This window comes from Gorilla gorilla, chromosome X, assembly GCF_029281585.2.
Source record: "Gorilla gorilla gorilla isolate KB3781 chromosome X, NHGRI_mGorGor1-v2.1_pri, whole genome shotgun sequence".
Taxonomy (NCBI): domain Eukaryota; kingdom Metazoa; phylum Chordata; class Mammalia; order Primates; family Hominidae; genus Gorilla; species Gorilla gorilla.
In genome coordinates, this window is record NC_073247.2 from 148,511,656 (window position 1) to 148,533,094 (window position 21,439).

Sequence of the window (21,439 nt, forward strand, 5' to 3'; positions counted from 1 at the left end):
GTTGCCGTGAACCATGATCACACCACTGCACTCCAGCCTGGATGACAGAGTGAGATCCTGCCTCAAAATAATAACTTAAAAAGTATAATTGGATCATTTGAAACACAAATGATAAATATTTGAGGTGATGAATACCCTGTTTACCCTGATGTGATTAATATGTGTTGCATGCCTGTATCAAAATCTCAGGTAACCCACACATATACCAACTATGTACCCACAAAAATTAAAAACAAAAATTAAAAAATATATATTTCTCCCAGTGTTTGGCTTGCTTATTTATCTTTTGATGAGCATTCATTTTTCCATTTTGATGAAATCCAATTTATCAATTATTTTTCTCTGCAATTAGTATATTGTGTGTCCTAAGTAGTCATTGACTATTTCAAGGTCACACAGAAATTCTTCTGTTTTCGGCCTTGTGCGGTGGCTCACGCCTGTAATCCCAACACTTTGGGAGGCCGAGCTGGGTGGATCACTTGAGGTCTGGAGTTCGAGAACAGTCTGGCCTACATGGTGAAACCTCGTCTCTATCCAAAATATAAAAATTAGCCAGGTGTGGTGGCACGTACCTGTAATCCCAGCTATGTGGGAGGCTGAGGCAGGAGCATCGCTTAAACCCAGTAGGTGGAGGTTGCAGTGAGCCGAGATCTTGCCACTGCACTCCAGCCTGGGCAACAGAGTGAGACTCTGTCTCAAGAAAAAAAAAAAAGAAAGGAAGGAAGGAAGGAAGGAAGGAAGGAAGGAAGGAAGGAAGGGAAATTCTCCTGTTTTTTCTCCTGTTTTCTTCCAGAGCATTATAGCTTTCGTTTTTACCTTTAAGTGTGTAATCCCCCTCAAATTTATTTTGTGTATTGTATTGAGTAGGGAGGTTAAAGATCTAGTATTTTAACTTCCATATAAATATTCAGTTTTTCAACTACCCTCCATTGAAATGACTTTCCTTTCCCCTGTTGAATTGCTTTGGGTTGCACACATTCTTAACTTCACTAGGCACTGCCAGATTGCTCATCAGAATGGCTGCACAGGTTTAACCTCACACTAGCAGAATCCAAGAATTGCTCTCATCCTATCATATTTTCACAACCACTTGATTATTGAACTTACTTTTGACAAGGTGATGGGTCCACTTATATCTCATTGTTGTTTTCATTTGCGTTTGTCTGATTACTTGTGAGGTAGAACATCTCTTCGTACGCGTTTAGTCATTTTTGGTTTCCCCTTATGTGATTTGCTTATTCAAGTGCTTTGCCCATTTTTCTTTCTTTTTATTGGGACAAAGTCTCGCTCTGTGACACAGGCTGGAGTGCAGTGGCATGATCTCAGCTCACTGTAACCTCTGCCTCCCAGGTTCACGCGATTCTCCTGGCCTCAGCTCCTGAGTAGCTGGGATTACAAGCACCCACCACCACACCAAGCTAATTTTTGTATTTTTAGTAGAGACGAGTTTTTGCCATGTTGGCCAGGCTGGTCTCAAACTCCTGATCTCAAGTGATCCACCCGCCTCAGACTCCCAAAATGCTGAGATTATAGGCATGAGCCACTGCGCCTGGCCTTTTGCCCATTTTTCTATGGTGTTGCCAGTCTTTTCAGGTAGTTTTCAAAGAATTCCTTTAAAATTTTGAATATTAGTTTTTGCCAATTTTATACATTGAAAAGATCTTCTCTCAGCCTGTCACCTGACTGTTAGTATTATCTATGGTATCATTTTTTGGCTTTGGCTATTTAGGCAACTATAAACCTTAACAAGGCATTCACTGACTTCTACTTCTCGTTTCTTGTAGTTTCCTCTTACATTTATTTCTCTTTGTATCAATCAGTTTTCTTAGCTGCAAGCAAGAGGAGATGACTCTGGATGGTTAATTACAAAGGAAGTTCATTAACTGGATATTGAGGTCACAGGATTGTTGAAAAGGCATGTGTCAATAGTTCACTTATTTTTATTGGTTAGTAGTATTGCATCATATGGTTGTACCACAGTTGATTGAATTATTCGCCCATGAAAGGATATATGGGTTGCTTTCAGCTTTTGGTTATTATGAATAAGTAGGTACAAACATTTGTGTATGGGTTTTTGTGTAAGCATAAGTTTCTCTTTCTCTGAGATAAATGCCCAAATGTGAAATTGGTAGGCTGTGTGATAGTTGCATGTTTAGGTTTGTAAGAAACCGTCAAATTTATTTCCAATGTGACTGTATAATTTTACATTCCCATCAACAACATACAAGTGATCAGTTTTTCCAAATTCTGGCCAGCATTTGGTGTTCTCACTATTTTTTACTTAAGCCATTTTGATACATGTGTGATATCTCATTATAATTCTAACTTCCATTTACCTGATGGCTAATGATATTGAACATCTTTTCTTGTGCTTATTTGACATCTGGATATCCTCTTCAGTAAAATGTCTGTTTATATATTTTGCTCATTTTCTAATTGGATTGTTTTCTTACTGTTGAGTTTTGAAAGTTCTTCATGGAATTTTGATACTAGTCCTTTGTCAGATATGGGGTTTCCAAATATTTTCTCCCAGTCTGCCAGTCTGTAGCTTGTCTTTTCATCCTCTCCACACAGGCTTTTGCTGAGGAAGTTTTTAACTTTTATGAGGTCCAATTTGTCAATTTTTCCTTTTATTGACCATATGTTTGGTGTCTAGTCTAAAACTGCCTTGTCCTAAATCCTAAGAATTCTCTCCTATGCTTTTTATGTTTTACATTTAGGTCAGTGATACATTTTGAATCAATTTTTGCATAAGATGTGAAGTTTAGTTTGAGGTTCCTTTTTTGTATATGGATCTTCAATTGTTCCACTGCCATTTGTTGAAAAGGCTATCTTTTCTCATTGAATCGTTCTGGTACTTTTGTCAAAAATCAAATGTCAGCTGGGCACGGTGGCTGACACCTGTAATCCCAGCACTTTGGGAGGCTGAGAAGGGCGGATCACTTGAGGTCAGGAGTTCGAGACCAGCCTGACCAACATAGTGAAACCATGTCTCTATTAAAAATACAAAAAAATAGCCAGGTGTGGTGGTGCACGTCTGAGGTCATTCTGACAACTGAAGGATGGTGAAAGTAGAGAATTTTACTGAGCAATTAAAATAGCTCTCAGCAGAGAGGAGAGCTGGAAAGGGAATGGGAAGGGCAGGTCATCTTCCCCAAAGTCAGGAGGTCTCTTCCCTGAAGTCAGGCCATCTCTCTCTCTCTACTGACTGAGTCTGGGGTCTTTATAGGTACAGGATGTGGGCAGAGCGGGCCATAGGTAGTATTGGAAAAGGCAACATTCAATTGGTTAAAAGGCATTATTCAGAAAGAACCAATCAGGAGAGAGCAGGCAAACAGGAATAGAAGTTCTCACTCTGGGCCCCGGGTTTCAGGCTGTTTTGGGTTTGAAGGTGGGGTTTCACCAGGGACCCGCCCCTATCTGCCTAGGCATTTGGCTGCCTCCAGTCACTATCATTATAATGGAATACTACTTAGTCATAAAAACGAATGAAGTACCAATACAGGCTACATCATGAATGAACCTTTAAAGCATTATGTTAAAAAGACAGACACGAAAGATCACACACTGTATGACTCCATTTTTATTTATTATCTGGAACAGGCAAATCCATAGAGATAGAAAGTACATTAGTGGTTGCCAGGGGCTCAGGAGGAGGGGAGAATGACGGATTTCTTTCAGGGTTTCTTCATAGGATGTTATTTGGTAAAGGGTTTCTAAAGTTGATTGCAGCGATGCTGGCACATGTCTGTGAGTATACTAAAAATCTGAATTGTACACTTTAAGTGGCTTAATTGTATGATGTGTAAATTATATCTCAATAAAGCTGTTTACATATATATTTACATATATATATTTAAATAAGAGATGGAGTCAACATCACCAATACCCTCATATAGCCAAGACAATTTTTTAAGAGAACAAATTTTACTCATAAGATATGAAGTCATACTGTAAAGCTATAATAATTAAATAAGTGTGGTGCTGATTTGGGATTAGGTGAGCAAATCACTAGTGCCCAGAAACTAACCCAGCATTTGTGGAAATTTGGTTTATAATATTTCAAATCAATAGGGAAAGAAGACTGACTCCTCAACAAATGAGACTGAGACAATTTGCTATCTATCTGGAAAAAGGTAAATTTTTACTTCCTACCACACACATACACAAATTTCGGAAGGGATGGATTAAATATTTATATGTATAAAACCCAACTAAAATTGTATTTAAAGAACATGTAAGAGAATATGTTTTTTACCTTGAGGTAAGGAATAGCTCTCTAAAAAGAACCAAAACAAACAAACAAAAAAGCAACCAAAATCACAAACAGTAGGCTTCCTTAAATTGCATCTCAGAATTAGGCAGATTTACTAAAGTGAACACTGCCAACCCTTTAATGATGAGTGCACCCATCCTCCAATTTCTGGGAGTGCTGCTGCTAACAGCTTATAAATGCAACCTTCTCCATAAACTTGCACTCAGCTGTTGGGAAATACCTTGTTCTATTAGTTTTCTATTGATGCAGTAACAAATTGCTACAATCTTAGTGACTTAAAAAAAAAAAACACATGTATTATCTTACAGTTCTGTAGAAGTCCAACATGGGTCTTTCTGGGCTAAAATTAAGACAGAGGATAAAGCAACTAGGTGCCATCTTGGAAGCAGAGATCAAGCCCTCACCATGTCAGAGGCGTTTGAACCAGAGCAACTCCATCTTGAATAGGAGCAGGGTAAAATAAGGCTGAGACCTACTGGGCTGCATTCCCAAGAGGTTAAGGCATTCTTAGTCACAGGATGAGATAAGAGGTTGGCACAAGATACAGGTCATAAAGACCTTCCTGATAAAACAATTTGCAGTAAAGAAGCTGGCTAAAACCCACCACAACCAAGATGGCAATGAAACTGACCTCCGGTCATCCTCACTGCTACACAACCACCAACACCATGACAGTTTACAAATGCCAAAGCAACATCGGAAAGTTACCCTCTATGGTCTAAAAAGGGGAGGCATGAATAATTTACCCCTTGTTTAGCATATAATCAAGAAATAACCATAAAAATGGGCAGTGCCCTCGGGGCTGCCCTGCCTATGAAGTAGCCATTCTTTTATTCCTTTACTTTCTTCATAAACTTACTTTCACTTTGCCCTATGGACTTGCCTTGAATTCTTTCTTGCATGAGATCCAAGAACCCTCTCTTGGGGTCTGGATCGGGACTCATTTCCAGTAACAACCAGACACCAAACCTGTCCATTCCTTGATCTTGGATTTTCCAGATTCTGGAACCGTGAGAAATAAATCTCTGTTGTTTATAAATTAACCTAGTCTGTGGTATTTCATTATAACAGCACAGACTAAGACACCAGGTTACCATTACCATTGTGTTAGCTAATTGGCTTTATCCAGGGGAAACATAAACTTCTCATATCTTTACGACAGGAGGTGATTCTGACACTTGGAGGGAGTAAGATGGAGACCAAAGTTAGGCTGCTACCCTCCCACAGGAACTGGGGGAAATGAGGGTGCTTTCTCCCTTGATGTTTACATTTCAAAGAGATGACTCTTAGGTCCATTCTTGAGAAAGACATTTGTGGGTCACAAAGATGGCAAAAGACCTACTTAGTCTGCAAAAGGATTTATGTACATTTAAAAGAGAGGAGAAAGTACTTACAATTACAAGTTTTCTCAAGTAAATGTTCTGGAAAAAAAGGAGGGGAGAGAAATCTCATACCTTATTTTCAATGGGAGTAATTAAGCCTCTTATTGTTAATTTGTATCTGTCCTTACAATCTCCTGCCTGTGTTACTATAAAATAGTAACGTGAACATTTTTTTAGTTATCTTTATTGTGGTTTTTTTCCCTTTCTCTGGGCAGTTGTAGCCATCTAAAATCAGCAAATCTGTAGTAAAATACAAAGCAAAACAATTATTAGAAGCATGAGAGAACATCAGAATTACTAAATTTGTAGAAAGTGAATTTTTTAGAAATTTTTATCTGCCTTGGGGAAATAACCTTTGAATATATTATACTAATGCTGAATAGTTAAATCTGATTTTTAAAAGATATTTGAAATACACTTTTATTCTGATTCTAAACAAAAAGGAATGGCAATGATAGTAACAAAATTTCCCCACTGAACAACATAAGGATGTTTCACATACTCATACCAAATCTCTATGCCAGTTAGGCACAACTGAATATTGTGATGTGACAGTAGCAGTCTTACATTTGAAACTCAAGAAGAAATCAATTGCATTCCCAAACAGCTAAATATGCAGGTCCAAACAATGAAGGTATTTTTTAAACTGTCACATTCACTCCAAAGCCCATTCATCTCCTTCAGCATCCCACAGATGGAGCACATGTTGCCCTTAGCTAGATAATAAAGTGGCACACACAGTGCACCACTTGACATCACAGAACAGCTGCCTATAAAACTAGACTTTTGACACTGGGCTCCAGCTTCATTCTCACAGGTCATCATCCTCATCTGGGAGAGCAGTTGTCTAAGCAACCTCTAAATCATGCTCACACTAAACTGCCAAATTTGGGTCCATGACAACCTCTGGTGAGGCAAGAGCAGGCACGGCAACAAATTCCAAGTTAGGGTCTCCAATGAGCTGTCTAGCAAGCCAGAGGAAGGGCTTTTCAAAGTTGTAGTTACTTTTTGGCATTTATGGCAGAAATGTCATAATACTGAAGATTCTTCTTTCAGTAGAAGACAGTAGATTTTTCCTTCACTTTCCCATACTTAATATCCATTTTGTTGCCATACAACATGAGGATGTTTTCACATATTCATACCAGATCTCTATGCCAGTTAGGCACATTCTTGTAAATAACTCAAGATGTACATCAAACATTATAACGGCACACTGGGCTTGAATATAATAGCCATTTCTCAGTATACCAAATTTCTCCTGGCCAGCTGTATCTCATACAGTGAACTTAATAGATCCTCTGTTGGTGTGGAACACAAGGTGATAAACCTCAACACCTAAGGTGGCTACACACTTCTCAAATTCACTGGTCAAATGACATTTCATGAATGCAGTTTTTCCAGTACCACCATCACCAACCAATACCAATTTGAACTGGACTTGGGGCTCTCCTTGGGCAGCCACCATTATGTTCCTTCCAGAAGTGTCTCTGTGCTTATCCAGCTGAGGCTGAAAAGATGGCAGAAGCCCAGAGTCTTGATTAGCAATGAAAAAATGTTTTAGTCATACATTAATTTTATAAATTGTTGTGATGTCTTTATTGCTTGTACTTTCAAATGATTAACTATGGAGCATTATTTTGTAGTTCCTCATGAGGTCTTACCCAATCCAGGCCTATAGAGTAGCTTAACTCAGGACCCTGCTAATTTCAAATTTTAATGAACAGTTTTTCTTTGATGCCCCAATAAATTTCTCCTGAGTTTCCATCAATTACATGAGTAACATCACATTTACATGGTAATTTAGGCCGTTCAGTGATTGCTCCATTTCCTAAATAATTTTGTTTTAAGATGAGAAGTAGAAAGAAATCCATGGCCATCATCTAGTTAAAAGTCTTACGAGGCACTGATTTTAGAGTACGGATTGAACTTCTAGTGTTTAATGTGCACAACTTTAATTTGCTTTGTGTTTGGTTTTTGGTTTTTTGTTTGTGTGCGGTTTTTTTTTTTTTTTTTTTTTTTTTGTCTTTTTTTTGAGACAAGTTCTCACTCTGTCGCCCAGGCTGGAGTGCAGTGGCATGATCATAGCTCACTGAAACCTCAAACTCCTGGGTTCAAGCAATTCTCCCACCTCAACCTCCCAAGTAGCTGGGACTATAGGCACACACCACCACACCCAGCTAATTTTTGTATTTTTGTAGGGATGAGGCCTCGCTGTGTTGCCCAGGCTGGTCTTAAACTCCTGGGCTCAAGCGATCCACCTGCCTTGGCCTCCCAAAGGGCTGGCATTACAGGTGTGAGCCACCATGTCCAGCCAACTTTAGTGTTTTAAGCCTTAAGGAAAAATCCATCTTATGGGCCATTTTTTCCGTTGGTCTAAATAGTTATATAATTAAAACAGTCAGCTAAATCTCTATAAATAACAGGCATCCACCTTTGTTTATCCACCCATACTGGAGAAAATCTGCCTCCCAATGTTAGTAGTGACACTATATCTGTCTTTTGTAGTTGCTAGTAATCTGTAGGTGCCAGATTTCTGTTCATCTATTAGATATTTTTCTTTTCTATGTCATTCTTTCAATCAAGCCGGTTAATAAAACATTTTTGTGTTGAAGTTAGAACTTGAGTACCTGGATGCATACTAATTACTTTAACTTTGTTATTATCAAAAATTACTAGTCAGGATGATCTCACTTGTACTCGGCCAGTAATCCAGAGCATATCCACAATGGGAGTACAATTTAGAGCTCATTGGAAATATGTGGTTGGAGGAACCATTACTGGGAATGCAGAAATTTGGTGTAATAATAATGTTTGCTTTCCAATAAATGTGATTCTTTATTGTGATGATTCAAACAACCTCTGTCTGAGTAGTACTATGAGAATAGCAATCAATTTTTTAGAACACATCTTTTTGAGGCAAGAGAATCATTAGAATCTGGGAGGCAGAGGTTGCAGTGACCGAGATCACGCCATTGCACTCCAACACTCCAGTCTGGGGGACAGAGTGATACCGAGTCTCAAAAAAATTTTTTTAAAAATAAAGAATACCTCTTTTCAGTTGAGTTCAGTACCAATATCCATTCCTCTAGTGAAGTTCTTTGTGGGAACAACTGTCTAGTCCTCCTGCGGTGCTGGTTTCACATAGAAAGCATGAATCCAGCTATGGTTCTCCTTCACTTTGATAGCAGTATGAGTGATCAGCAGCACCTGAAAGGGTCTCTCCCAATAGAGTGACAACCTGTCTTTCCTTTGAAATACCTTTATGTGGATGAAGTCTCCTATTCTATAAGGGTGGCAGACTGACTCAGGCAAGTCCTTATGACTGTAAGTCTCAGGGTTTCTAGGGAAAAGAGAAGGCCTTTTAACTATTGAACATGATTATGACAGGATTCAGTTAAATTGGCAACAGAACATGGTCTCAGACCCAAGTTCATAGGCCTGCCAACCATAAGTTCAAAGGGAGAGATACTATGCTTGCTTGCAGGGGTCACTCTAATTTTTGATAAGGTTAGTGGCAAAGCTCTAAGCCATTTTAACATGTTAGATTACTAAATCTTGGCCAAATAGCTTTTTAGAGTTTGATTTATTCACTCCACTTGTCCAAAGGACTGAGGCTTATAGGAATCTGCACACATTTGGCATAATTCCTGGGCAACAGTAGAAGTAAAATGACTTCCTCTGTCCTAGTCAATGTGCTCTGGTATCCCAGAAGCGGAAATTGTGAGTTTTAAGAGAACCTTTACCACTGTCTGAACAACAGCTTTTTATTTTTATTTTTATTTTATTTTAAGTTCTGGGATACATATGCAGAACGTGCAGGTTTGTTACATAGGTATACACGTGCCATGGTGGTTTGCTGCACCTATCAACCCATCATCTAGGTTTTAAGCCCTGAATGCATTAGGTATTTGTCCTAATGCTCTCTCTCCCCTTGCCCCCCACCCCCCAACAGATCCCACTGTGTGATGTTCCCCTCCCTGTGTCCATGTGTTCTCATTGTTCAACTCCCACTTATGAGTGAGAACATGTGGTGTTTGGTTTTCTGTTCCAAACATCAGCTTTTTAAATTTTATTTGATTGTGGTAAGAACATTTAACAAGAGATCTACCCTCTTAACAAATTTTTGAGAGTACAATATAGTATTATTGGTTATAGGCACAATGTTGTACAGTAGACCTTTAGAGTTTATTCATCTTGCTTAACTGAAGATCAGCTTTTGAAGACAGAAAGATTTCAGGCCATCCAAATGTCACACATACCACAACTAGACAATATCTCTTACCGAAATCTAACTGCCACCACGTTCCTGGTAAAGCTGGTTAGACAGAACTTCCTGTGCTTATATTTGGAGTGGCCCGTAAAGAATAGCACATCAATAGCATACATTACATAGCATATCTCTTTAATATGTTGTGAATAATTTTATCTTTTTGGTAGGCCTAGTAGGGGTCTAATGCCTTTAAAATTCCTCTTTTGTTCAGATAATTTTGTCAATGACACAACACCACTAACCAAGCAAATTGGGACTGAAGTATAGGAATTACTGTTGCGTAATTCCCACAGTCCAATCAAATTTCTTTTAGCTCCTTTTTCAATTCATTTGCTCATTTATTTTTGTGAAGCACATTTTAAAAAATGAACAAAAGCTTCTTGTTGTATTAAAAATAGAGCTTCTAAGTTTGGAACCAGCCATGTTTTAGAAGCAGCTTTTGGCAGGGCACAGTGGCTCACGTCTATAATCCCAGCACTTTGGGAGGCTGAGACAGGCAGATCATCTGAGGTCAGGAGTTCGAGACCAGCCTGGCCAACATGGCGAAACCCTGTCTCTACTAAAAATACAAAAATTAGCTGGGTGTGATGGCACATGCCTGTAGTCCCAGCTACTCGGAAGGCTGAAGCAGAAGAATCACTTGAACCCAGGAGGCGGAGGTTGCAGTGAGCCAAGATCGTGTCATTGCACTGTAGCCTGGGTGACACAGACAGACTTCATCTACAAAATAAAAATAAATAATAAATAAAAGCAGCTTTTACAGCTCTATCAGCAAAATGAATTACTGGTATCTGAGAAAGCAGGTGTAAAGTCCCTAACAAATCAGCTATCAACTTTCCATGTGATTTTTTTAGTTGTTATTGAAGTCAAAAATCCTCTGTTTAAAAAAAGTTCTCTGTTGCATGACAGACATCAAACATATATTTATTATGTATATATTTTTATGTTTATTTTTAGTCCAGAACTAAGAATTGCAGTTCTACTAACTGGTATTAACTCATCTGCTTATGCAGACTTAATTGCAGATAAAGCATAAGCTTCCGAAGCTGCGTGATAAGTCACCGCAGCTAGGAAGCTTTTTGAGTGGCCACTTTTAGCCATACTACATTACCAATTGATAAACATTATTATATCATCATTTTGAATAGGAATATTACATAAATCACGTCAGATTTTTCAAACTTTGGACATTTCAAAGCTAAGAGAGAGGCTATCCCCAATTTCCCTTGTTCAAAAGCCTCTTCAGATTCTAGGGACCAAACGAGAAGATCTGAAGGATTATCATGTAGTTGCTCCATCAGAGGTTTTGCCCACTCTGCAAAACCTGGAATCTACTCTCTTTGGTACTGCATTAGTACCAAAACTGCGTCTAAGTCCATTTGGGCTGTTATAACAAAATGCCATAAACTGGGTAGCTTACAAACAACAGGCATTTATTAATCACTTTTTGGGAGGCTAGAAAGTACAAGATCAAGATGCTGGCAAATTCAGGGTCTGGTAAGGATTCACTTCCTCATAGATGGTGCCTTCTGGTTGCATCCTCACATGGTGGAAGGAGCCAGGAAGATCTCTGAGGCCTCTTTTATAATGGCATTCATCCCATTCATTAGGGCAACACCCTAATCACCTCCAAAGGCCCCATTTCTAATACCATCACATTGGAGATTAGAGTTCAACATACGAATTGGGGAGAGAATGGGACATAAACATTCTAACCATAGCACTACATTCGGCTGTTAGATCTGCAAAATGAGATGACCCCTAGATTATACCACTCTAAGGCCCACAGCTGAACACAGATGCCTTAAATAGTTTACTCAGAAAAGCAATGTTGCAATTTATCTAGTGAGGCCTTATGCCCTTGTGAAGCAAACAATTGTAACAAAGCCAAAGTGTTAGTTTTGCATTGCTCTTTAGTTTCTGAGGCTACCAGCAAAATCATCTATATTTTGAAAAATTATAGATCCTTCTGGTGAAACAAATTTATCTAAGTGTTTCTGTAAATGACTAGAGAAAACATTAGGGGAGTCTCAAAACCCTTGAGGAATTGTCTGCTATAAGTATCAGACTCCTTTATGAGCAAGTAAGAATTTAGACTTGTCCACTTACAAGAAAAGAAAGAAGGGGAAGGAAAAAAATAAGGAAGGAAAAAAGGGAAGGAGGAAAGGAGGGAAGGAAGGAAAGAAGGGAAGAAGGGAGGAAGGGAGGAAGGGAGGAAGAGAGGAAGGGAGGAAGGGAATGAGGGAGGGAGGGAGGAAGGGAGAGAGGAAGGGAGGGCAGAACATAGAACATAGAACAACAAAAAAATTTTTTTCAGACAATGATACTGAGATCAGAATAGTTGCAGGATTAGGAACTACAGGTGTTAATGGGACAACAAATTAATTTACTTCTCTAAAATCAGTACAAATCTATATAGAGCTTACCCATCTTTATGAAATTTACCTTTCTTCTTTACTGGAAATGTGGGATTACTACAGGGTAAGTGCCCGTTTTTAATTATCCTTTTTCTTTCTTTTTTTTTTTTTTTTTTTTTTTAGAGACAGAGTCTCACTCTGTTACCCAGGCTTGAGTGCAGTGGTGTGATCACGGCTCACTGTAACCTCAAACTCCAGGATTCAGGTGATCCTCCCATCTCAGCCTCCCAAGTAGCTAGGACCACAGGCACCTGCCATCACACCCAGCTAATTTTTGTTTAATTTTTTGTAGAGATGAGGTCTCACTATGTTGCCCAGACTGGTCTCAAACTCCTAACCTCAACTGATCCTCCTAACTTGGCCTTCCAAAGCATGGGGATTACATGTTTTTCTAATTCTTTTATAACTGGTTTTATTATGTTTAATTGAGCTCTCAAAAAAGGATATTGTTGACACATGGCCATGGCTCATCTTTTTGGTAAGCTATTTTTTATATCTCAAATTAATCCGGTATTGTAATTCCCTTTGATTAAATCCTCCTTCAAGTCTTTTGCTTACTTTTAAATTCAGTTGTCTGATTATTATTATCATTATTATGATTGAGTTGTAAGAGTTCTCAATGTATTCTGGATACAAGTCCTTTATCAGATATATGATTTGCAAATATTTTCTCCCAGTCTGTGGCTTGTCTTCTCATTTCCTCAATGGAATAATTTGAAATGCAAATTTTTTTCATTTTTTATGAAGTTCAGTTTATTCATTTTTTTCTATTATGGGTCATGCTTTTGGTGTTGTATCTAAGAATCTTTGCCTAACCCAAGGTCATGAATATTTTCTCCTATGTTTTATTCTAAAAGATTTATAGTTTTTTACTTCACATTTAAGTGACTTGTTTCAGCTTGTGGGGACTTTTACAGCACAGTATGAGACTGCCACTCTCTACCATACCTCTTTTCTTTCAGAAGTATATAGTATCCAAATCAGGTGCCTTTTCCCAAAAGGCTCCACAGACACTTCATCCACAGTACAGAATATAGTAGCTATTAAGTTGCACAGCAGGTCTCTCACCAGTAGGTTTATAGGAGATTCAGGAGAAATGAAGAACACATGTTCCTCAGTCAAAGGACCTATCTCTATGGGAATTACAGAGGAAAGGGGACAAGTAGAAGGCTGACCCAAAATATCCATAACCTGTATTAACCTGTCACCAGATGGGAAAAGTTACTGACACATTAAAGTCCACTAGTTCTCACCTTTGTGATTCCCTCAATTTGTCAATTTTGAACCACTTGCCAAGTATTTCCTAGCTGAAAGTTTTGTTCTAGGCTCTCCTAATTATCTTATCTTTGCAGTTTCTGCATCATCCAGAGCGTCCTTCTGCAATCCCTCTTCCAACACCCTGGCTTCTTGCAATAACAACATACAGCCTCCCATCTTTCTTTCTTCCCCTTCTGGATTGGTCATTGTAGGATTATTCCCTTCAGTAAAGAGTTCTAACTAAGCAGAGAACACAGCAAACTTTAATCTCTTATTTTCTTTTTTTGTTCTTAGATTATCCCAAAACTGAGTAGCTGCTGCTAAGATTTGGGTAATAGTTTGCCTTTGCCATCCTACTACCTTTTCCTTAACTTGGGTTTGGATAGTCAGTGAGAGAGCTAAAATAAAGGTGGTTAGAACCAGAGGGCAATTTTTATATGACCTTGGATCCATGCCAATAAACTTTTAGAATGCCTGAACAAGTCACTGATGGAAATCAATGAGGTACTCACCTGTCTTATGAGTAAACAGCTGCAATATCTTCCAGTTTCTCTTTACAAGAAAGGTTTCAAGGAACCTCTATCCTCAGATTATCCATATTTGTGAGGGATGGTGGATAGTCAGCTTCTCTTGACCACCATACCCCTGATGTGGTAATCTTCTGGACACCAACATCCTTGCTCCATCAAAGGATCAAAGTCTGCTCATTGCAAAATTCCATACAGTAGCTGGTGCACATCTCCACACATGGAGCTGTAAACTGAAAACATGCTGCATAGTAGTACTGCAAATTTCTGGGGCACAGGGAAGAGAAGCCTTTAAATGAATGAGAAAAGGATCTGAACCACCCAAGAGTCCTGGGTAGCTACTCAATGGCATCAGTTTTGCTGGCTATCCAAATAGGAAGGTCTGGTTTTCCTCACACTGAGACAATAAAAATGTAAATTACACAACACTTCAGTTCCAGTTTTGACATTCATACGTTTAATACCTTGGTTGCCTGTCTTTTTCCAAGTGACAAGTGCAGCTACTCTCCATTCTGTTGCCTCATGGGAACACAGTCTGTCTTAGCCAATTTTTTGTTGCTATAATTGAATACCACAGACTGAGTAATCTATAAAGAACAGAGGTTTATTTCTGGAGGCTGGGAAGTACAATATCAAGGTGCCAGCATCTGGTGAGGGCCTTCTTGCTGTGACATAACGTGCTAGAAGGTATCACATGGCAAGAGAGTAAGAGCATGTCAGTTCAGGTCTCTCTTCCTCTTCTTATAAAGCCACCCGTCCCATCATGGGGGCCCTACCCTAATGAAATTATCTAATCCTAACTACCTTCCAAAGGCCCCACCTCCAAATACTATCAAATATGAATTTGGGGATTAAGTTTCCAACACATGAAATTTGGAGGACACATTCAAACCAAAGCACAGTCTTTTATCCAAGTTCTCAATCATCCCATGATCCTGTCTCTTTATTATTTCTGCCTTTCTAGTTGTGTGTTGTGTGGTATGTAGATAAGACCTCCTGGAGGTGGAATCTGGTCTAAAACATAAAGTAGACTCAGAGCTAGGCCACCAGGCACACAAACTTGTATCCTCAAATAGAGCAGGTAGCGGTAGAAAGTTGTACCTTCACCTCCCTTTACAGGGAAATCTATTCATGAAGGGAGCCACCTCTCTAAAAGATCATCACCTCCCCCTTGCCTGGGAGCCACTACAGTCAGTTAGAAGCAAAGAAGCATAAGGACATGCAAGGGAAGCAGAGGGAGCAGGAACAGCAGAGAAAGGAGGAGAAGGTTTCCATGAAAGAGAAAGTGCCTTTAATTTTTGCATTTCCCCTCTTTTTTCTTTTCATCTGGCTATCCGAATCTTTTTTTTTTTTTTTTTTGGATGGAGTTTCGCTCTTGTTGCCCAGGCTGGAGTGCAATGGCGCTATCTCGGCTCACCATGAGCTACAGGCCTGCGCCACCATGCCTGGCTAATTTTGTATTTTTAGTAGAGACGGGGTTTCTCCATGTTTGTCAGGCTGGTCTCGAACTCCCACCCTCAGGTGAACTGCCTGCCTGGGCCTCACAAAGTGCTGGGATTACAGGCGTGAGCCACCATGTCCAGCCTATCTGAATCTTTTAAGCTAGTCAAGTAAAACAGTGGGAGTGGAGAAGACACAAAGAAATAACCAGTTGTGATCAATTAGTTGTAAACACCACTGTACTTTGACCAGCCCTAAATCATTTTTAACTCTCCTCTTAGAACAATATTTATCCCATAATACAGGAACTCATTCATTCAGGATGAAACCCCTCCAAGGATGTGTTAATCTATCCAAATCAAAAGACCCATCCTCCCACCACTACAGAACTGGATTCTCATGTGCATAACCATCATAAATGTGACAGAGAGATATTAACTATTTGAGAGAGAGACTTGAAGGCAACATTCCTGTCTTCCCATATTTTCCAACCATATGATGACCCTGATTGAATTTTAGAGTCTACATTACCCATGTTTATTTAATAGTAACATATTGAATTTGGACAGGTTGGATTGTCTAGGTAGTAGTCCCAAAAAAAGAGAGCGCTAGAGGGAAGACTTTTTATAATTCCGAGTCTCCTACCTGACTGTTTTATGGTTACAGACTGTCAGTTGTCTGCTCATGTCAGGAGCTACCATATATTTCCATGTTCTCATCACCAAAATTGTTGGGGAAATATAATTAAAAACAAAATCTTCTCCTAACCCAGAATTCCTCTCCACAATGGTAGTAGAGAAAGAACGTTTTATTATTGAGTCAGCATTAAACCAGAGCATGATGCACATTCCAAGTAACTCACTAAGAGATTGCAAAAACAGAAAGGAATCTCACCCCCTAATATAGCCAAGCAGATACCATTATTTACATGTTTTCAAGTAAATAAATAATGACTAGTCCTCAAGTAAGAAGACTTGGCAGCATATTTTGTCACACATATTTCACCCAAACTTTACCTAGTAATTGAGGTGACCATCTGTGCTAGTTAATTGGTTTTATCTAGAGGAAAAAAATTACCATATCTTTTTAACAGGAAATAGTTTTGCAATTTGGAGCAAGGTGCCCACCAAAGTTAGGTTTCTACACTCCCACAAAAACTGGGAGATGGGGTGCTACCTCATTTGATGTTTACATTTTTTAAAAATGGCTCCCAGGTCCTTGAGAAAGACATTTCTGGGTCATGAAGCTGATAAAAGGTCTATGTAGTCTTCAAAAGTCTTCATTGAAATTTCAATGAAATATATATACATATATGAAGAAAATATAGTTGACCCTTGAACAATGTGGGGCCTAGAGGCGCTCCCTGTGCAGTTGAAAATCTGCATATAACTTTTGACTCTTCAAAAACGTAATCACTAATAGCCTACTGTTGACCAGAAGCCTTACTGATAACTCAGTCGATTAACACATATTTTGTATGTTAAATGTATTATATACTATATTCTTACAACAAAGCAAGCTGGAGAAAAGAAAATATTATGAAGAAAATCATGATAAAAAATGTATTTGCTATTGATTAAGTGGATCATCATAAAAGTTGTTGGCCAGGCACGGTGGCTCATGCCTGTAATCCTAGCACTTTGGGAGGCCGAGGCAGGTGGATCACCTGAGGTCAGGAGTTCAAAACTAGCCTGGCCAACATGGCGAAAACCCGTCTCTACTAAAAATACAAAAATTAGCTGGGCGTAGTGGAGCGTGCCCGTAATCCCAGCTACTTGGGAGGCTGAGGAAAGAGAATCGCTTGAACCAGGAGGTGGAGGTTACAGTAAGCCGAGATCGTGCCTCTGCACTCCAGCCTGTGCAACAGGAACAAGACTCCATCTCAAAAATAAATAAATAAATGAAATAAAATAAAAGTCTTTGTCCTCGTCTTCAGGTTGAGTAGGCTGAAGAGGAGAGGTTGGTCTTGCTGTCTCGGGGTGGCTGAGGTGGAAGAGGTGGAAGGGTAGTCAGGAGACACAGGCACACTTAGTGTAACTTTATGGAGATTAAATACGTGGTAATTTCTGTCTTTTTTGCTATTTAATTTCTCTAAAAATGTGCCTATACAGTACCAATTCTTCCACAGTTTGCTTCAGTTTCAGTGCATGCATCGTAGAAGGGTACATGTCATAAAAGAAGTCAAAAGCAATCTTGAATAATCAGAACCCTTCTGCTAAATTGCCTAATGTCAATGTGTTTTCTCGCACCGCTTCTTCTACATCTTCTTCTTCATTGTCTGGCACAGGTTCAGAAATGCTCATCTCTATCAGGTTGTCTTCTGTTCATTCCTCTGGTGTGGTGCTGATTAGCTCTTTAATTTCTCCAAGATCCATATCTTGAAACCCTTCCCCCCACCCACCACCACCTTTTTTTTCCACCTCCACAATCTCTTTCATGATTTCCTTGATTGGCTCTGTTGTAAATCCTGTGAAGTCATACACACCTGGACACAGTTTTCTCCAGCAGGAATTCATTGTTTTGGGCTTGATGGTTTTCATGGCTTTTTCCATAACAACGATGGCTTCTTCAGTGATGTAATCCTTCCAGACTTTCATGATGTTCTGTCCATCAGAGTTCTCTTCCATAGCACTGACAATCTTTTCCACAGTGTACCATGTGTAATGAGCCTTAAAGGTCCTTATGGCTACCTGATCTAGAGGCTGGATTAGAGACATTGTGTTTGAGAACAAGGAGACCAATTCAAAGCCTTTGGTGTTGAACTCATAGGGATCTGGATGGCCAGGGGCATCATTCAATAAAAGGCAGTCCCTTACTGGCAAGGTACTTCCTGACTTCAGGGACAGAGCATCTATGGAACCAATCCAGAAACAGGGTTCTTGTTGTCCAAGCCTTCTAGTTATACAACCGGAAGACTGGCAGCTGGTGTTTATGTTTTCTCTTCAAGGCTCAGGGGTTAGCTGTTTTATAGATAAGAGTAGTTCTTATCATAAAACCAACTGCATTTGCACAAAACAGTAGAATTAGCCTGTCCCTTCCTGCTTAAAATCTTGGTGCTTGCTTCTCTTCCTTACTAACAAATGTCCTTTCTGGCATTCTTTTCCAGAATAGGGCACTTTAATCTGCATTAAAACCTGTTCAGGCAGATATCTTTTCTCCACGATGATTGTCTTAATGACATCTAGAAACTTGTCTGCTGCCTCTTGATCAGCAGAAGCTGCTTCTCCTGTTATCTTGACTTTTTTTTTTTTTTTTTTTTTGAGATGCAGTCTTGCTCTGTCGCCCAAGCTGGAGTGCAGTGGCATGAGGTCAGCTCACTGCAACCACCTCCTGGGTTCAAGCAATTCTCCTGTCTCAGCCTCCTGAGTAGCTGGGATTACAGACACACACCACCAGGCCCAGCTAATTTTTGTATCTGTAGTAGAGATGCGGTTTCACCATGCTGGCCAGGCTGGTCTCAAACTCCTGGCCTCAAGTGATCTGCCTGCCTCAGCCTCCCAAAATGCTGGGATTACAGGCATGAGCCACCGTGCCTGGCCTATCTTGGCTATTTTTTTTTTTTTTTTTTTTTGAGACGGAGTCTCGCTCTGTCACCCAGGCTGGAATGCAGTGACGAGATCTCGGCTCACTGCAACCTCCACCTCCCGAGTTCAACTTCAGCTTCCTGACTAACTGGGATTACAGGCATGCACCATCACGCGTAGCTGATTTTTGTATTTTTAGTAAAGACAGGGTTTCGCCATGTTGGCCAGGCTGGTCTCAAACTCCTGACCTCAAGTGATCCACCCGCCTCAGCCTCCCAAAGTGCTGGGATTATAGGTGTGAGCCACTGCACCTGGCCAAAAGCTGCATTTTCAATACAACATAAAAAGGTATTTTGCAAAATGTTCAAGGTTTTCATACCTACTGGCACAGCTGCAGCAACAACTTCATTAATATAATTTCCTTTTCTTTTTTATAATAGTCCTTACACTGGATTCATTTATCTTGAAACGGTGGGCAACCAAATGTCGGGCGTGGTGGCTCACACCTGTAATCCCAGCACTTTGGGAGGCCAAGGCAGGCAGATCATGAGGTCAGGAGATCGAGACCATCCTAGCTAACACGGTGAAACACCATCTCTACTAAAAACACAAAAAATTAGCCAGGTGCGGTGGTGGGCACCTGTTGTCCCAGCTACTTGGGAGGCTGAAGCAGGAGAATGGCATGAACCTGGGAGGCGGAGCTTTCAGTGAGCCGAGATTGCGCCACTGCACTCCAGCCTGGGCGACAGAGCGAGACTCTGTCTCAAAAAAGAAAAAGAAAAAGAAATGGTGGGCAACCACGGGTGCAAATCTCAATCTATGGTACATATCAAGCAATTCACCTTTTTTCTTCTAGTGTCATGATTTTTATCTGCTTCTTAGGAGCACTTCCAGCATCACTAGTGGCACTTCATCCCATGGCGTTATTCAAGGTTTGTCCCACCATAGGTCCCACGGTGTTATTCAAGGTTGATGGTATTGCACTGAACACAATGAAAAACACATGAAAATTGCAAGAGATCACTTTTTATTGTGATATGCAATTTACTGGAGAGACAAACTACTCATGCAGAGATGATTAGTGTCCCATGCAGTTCTAAGCAGATGCCCACAACACCTGGGCTCACAACAATAGCAACAGGAGGTGGCTACAAAATTGTTACAGTAGTACAGTATATACTACAGTTAATTTTATGCAGTTATGATTTAACATTGCATCTCTACTGTTGTTTATATTTCTTTTGGACTGCAAATGTTGCTATATATGGTATATGTTTGTGTGTACATGTGAGATGCCACACTTTTAAACGACCAGATCTTGAGAGCACTCACTCGCTATTGTGAGAACAGTACCAAGGGGATGGTACTAAACTATTCATGAGAAATTCAACTCGATAATCTAGTCCCCTGCCACAGGGCCCCATCTCCAACACCGGGGATAACAATTGAACGTGAGATTTGGTTGGGGACACAAATACAAACCGTATCACCAGGCTCAGGAGCAAATCATAAGAGAAGCTAAAATTCAGAGAAGGTTGAATTCTTCAGTTCCAGTGAGTCTCCTACACCAAAACCAGGGTCCCAGTAAAGAGTGGGACCCTAAGACTTGGAAGAGAGATTACTGAGTAGATGCATTTGGGAACCTTGAACCCCAAGATCCTCCAGAAACTTCTGGACATGCAGAAGTGCTGCAATCCTCCTTTTAGAGGACAGCAGTCCCCCCGCCGCACCCCGCCCCAATTGAAGATCATGAAAGGAACTCAAATGAGGCATTGTCTGGGACAATGCCTACCCTTCTCAGGATCTGCCCCCCTCCCTTCCCAGCAATTAGAACAATAACTATGGTCAAATTTCAACATGGGATAACGGGAGAAGTGCTTGACCTGCTGAGGGAGGAGAGGAATTATACACAAAAAGAGAGTCATTATATACACAAAAGGAGCTGCAGAACTTGGCTGACGTTTACCAGCAAAAACTGGAAGAGTATATCTGAGGATGCTGGATCTACAGGACAGATTACAAAACTGAATAGAGAAAAGTGTGTTAATATGGAGGTACTCTCCTGTGACACAGGATTCAGCACACTGGCAAGTGCCCCAGAGGCCAGTTTTGAAATGGTTTTAGGAAGGTAGAATAAAGCAGTGGTCCACACTAAATGAAGCAGCAATACTAGAACTTAGTGGTAGACTATAGAGGAATAGATCAAAAAGCTTAGAGAAGTGAACATGTTAGGATGGATTTATTACATGAGAGAAGAAGACCGACCAGTTGACTATGTTCATTGGAGGGGCCCAGAGTATAGTTCACTTACCAAAACAATAAGGAATGTGATAGTGAAGGGAC

At 40.0% G+C, this 21,439-nt stretch overlaps 1 pseudogene; it reads right to left on the minus strand.

Moving 5' to 3' along the window:
- Positions 1-3,565: 3,565 nt before the first annotated feature.
- LOC101124869 (GTP-binding nuclear protein Ran-like) lies at positions 3,566-20,060 on the minus strand (annotated as a pseudogene).
- Positions 20,061-21,439: the final 1,379 nt, after the last annotated feature.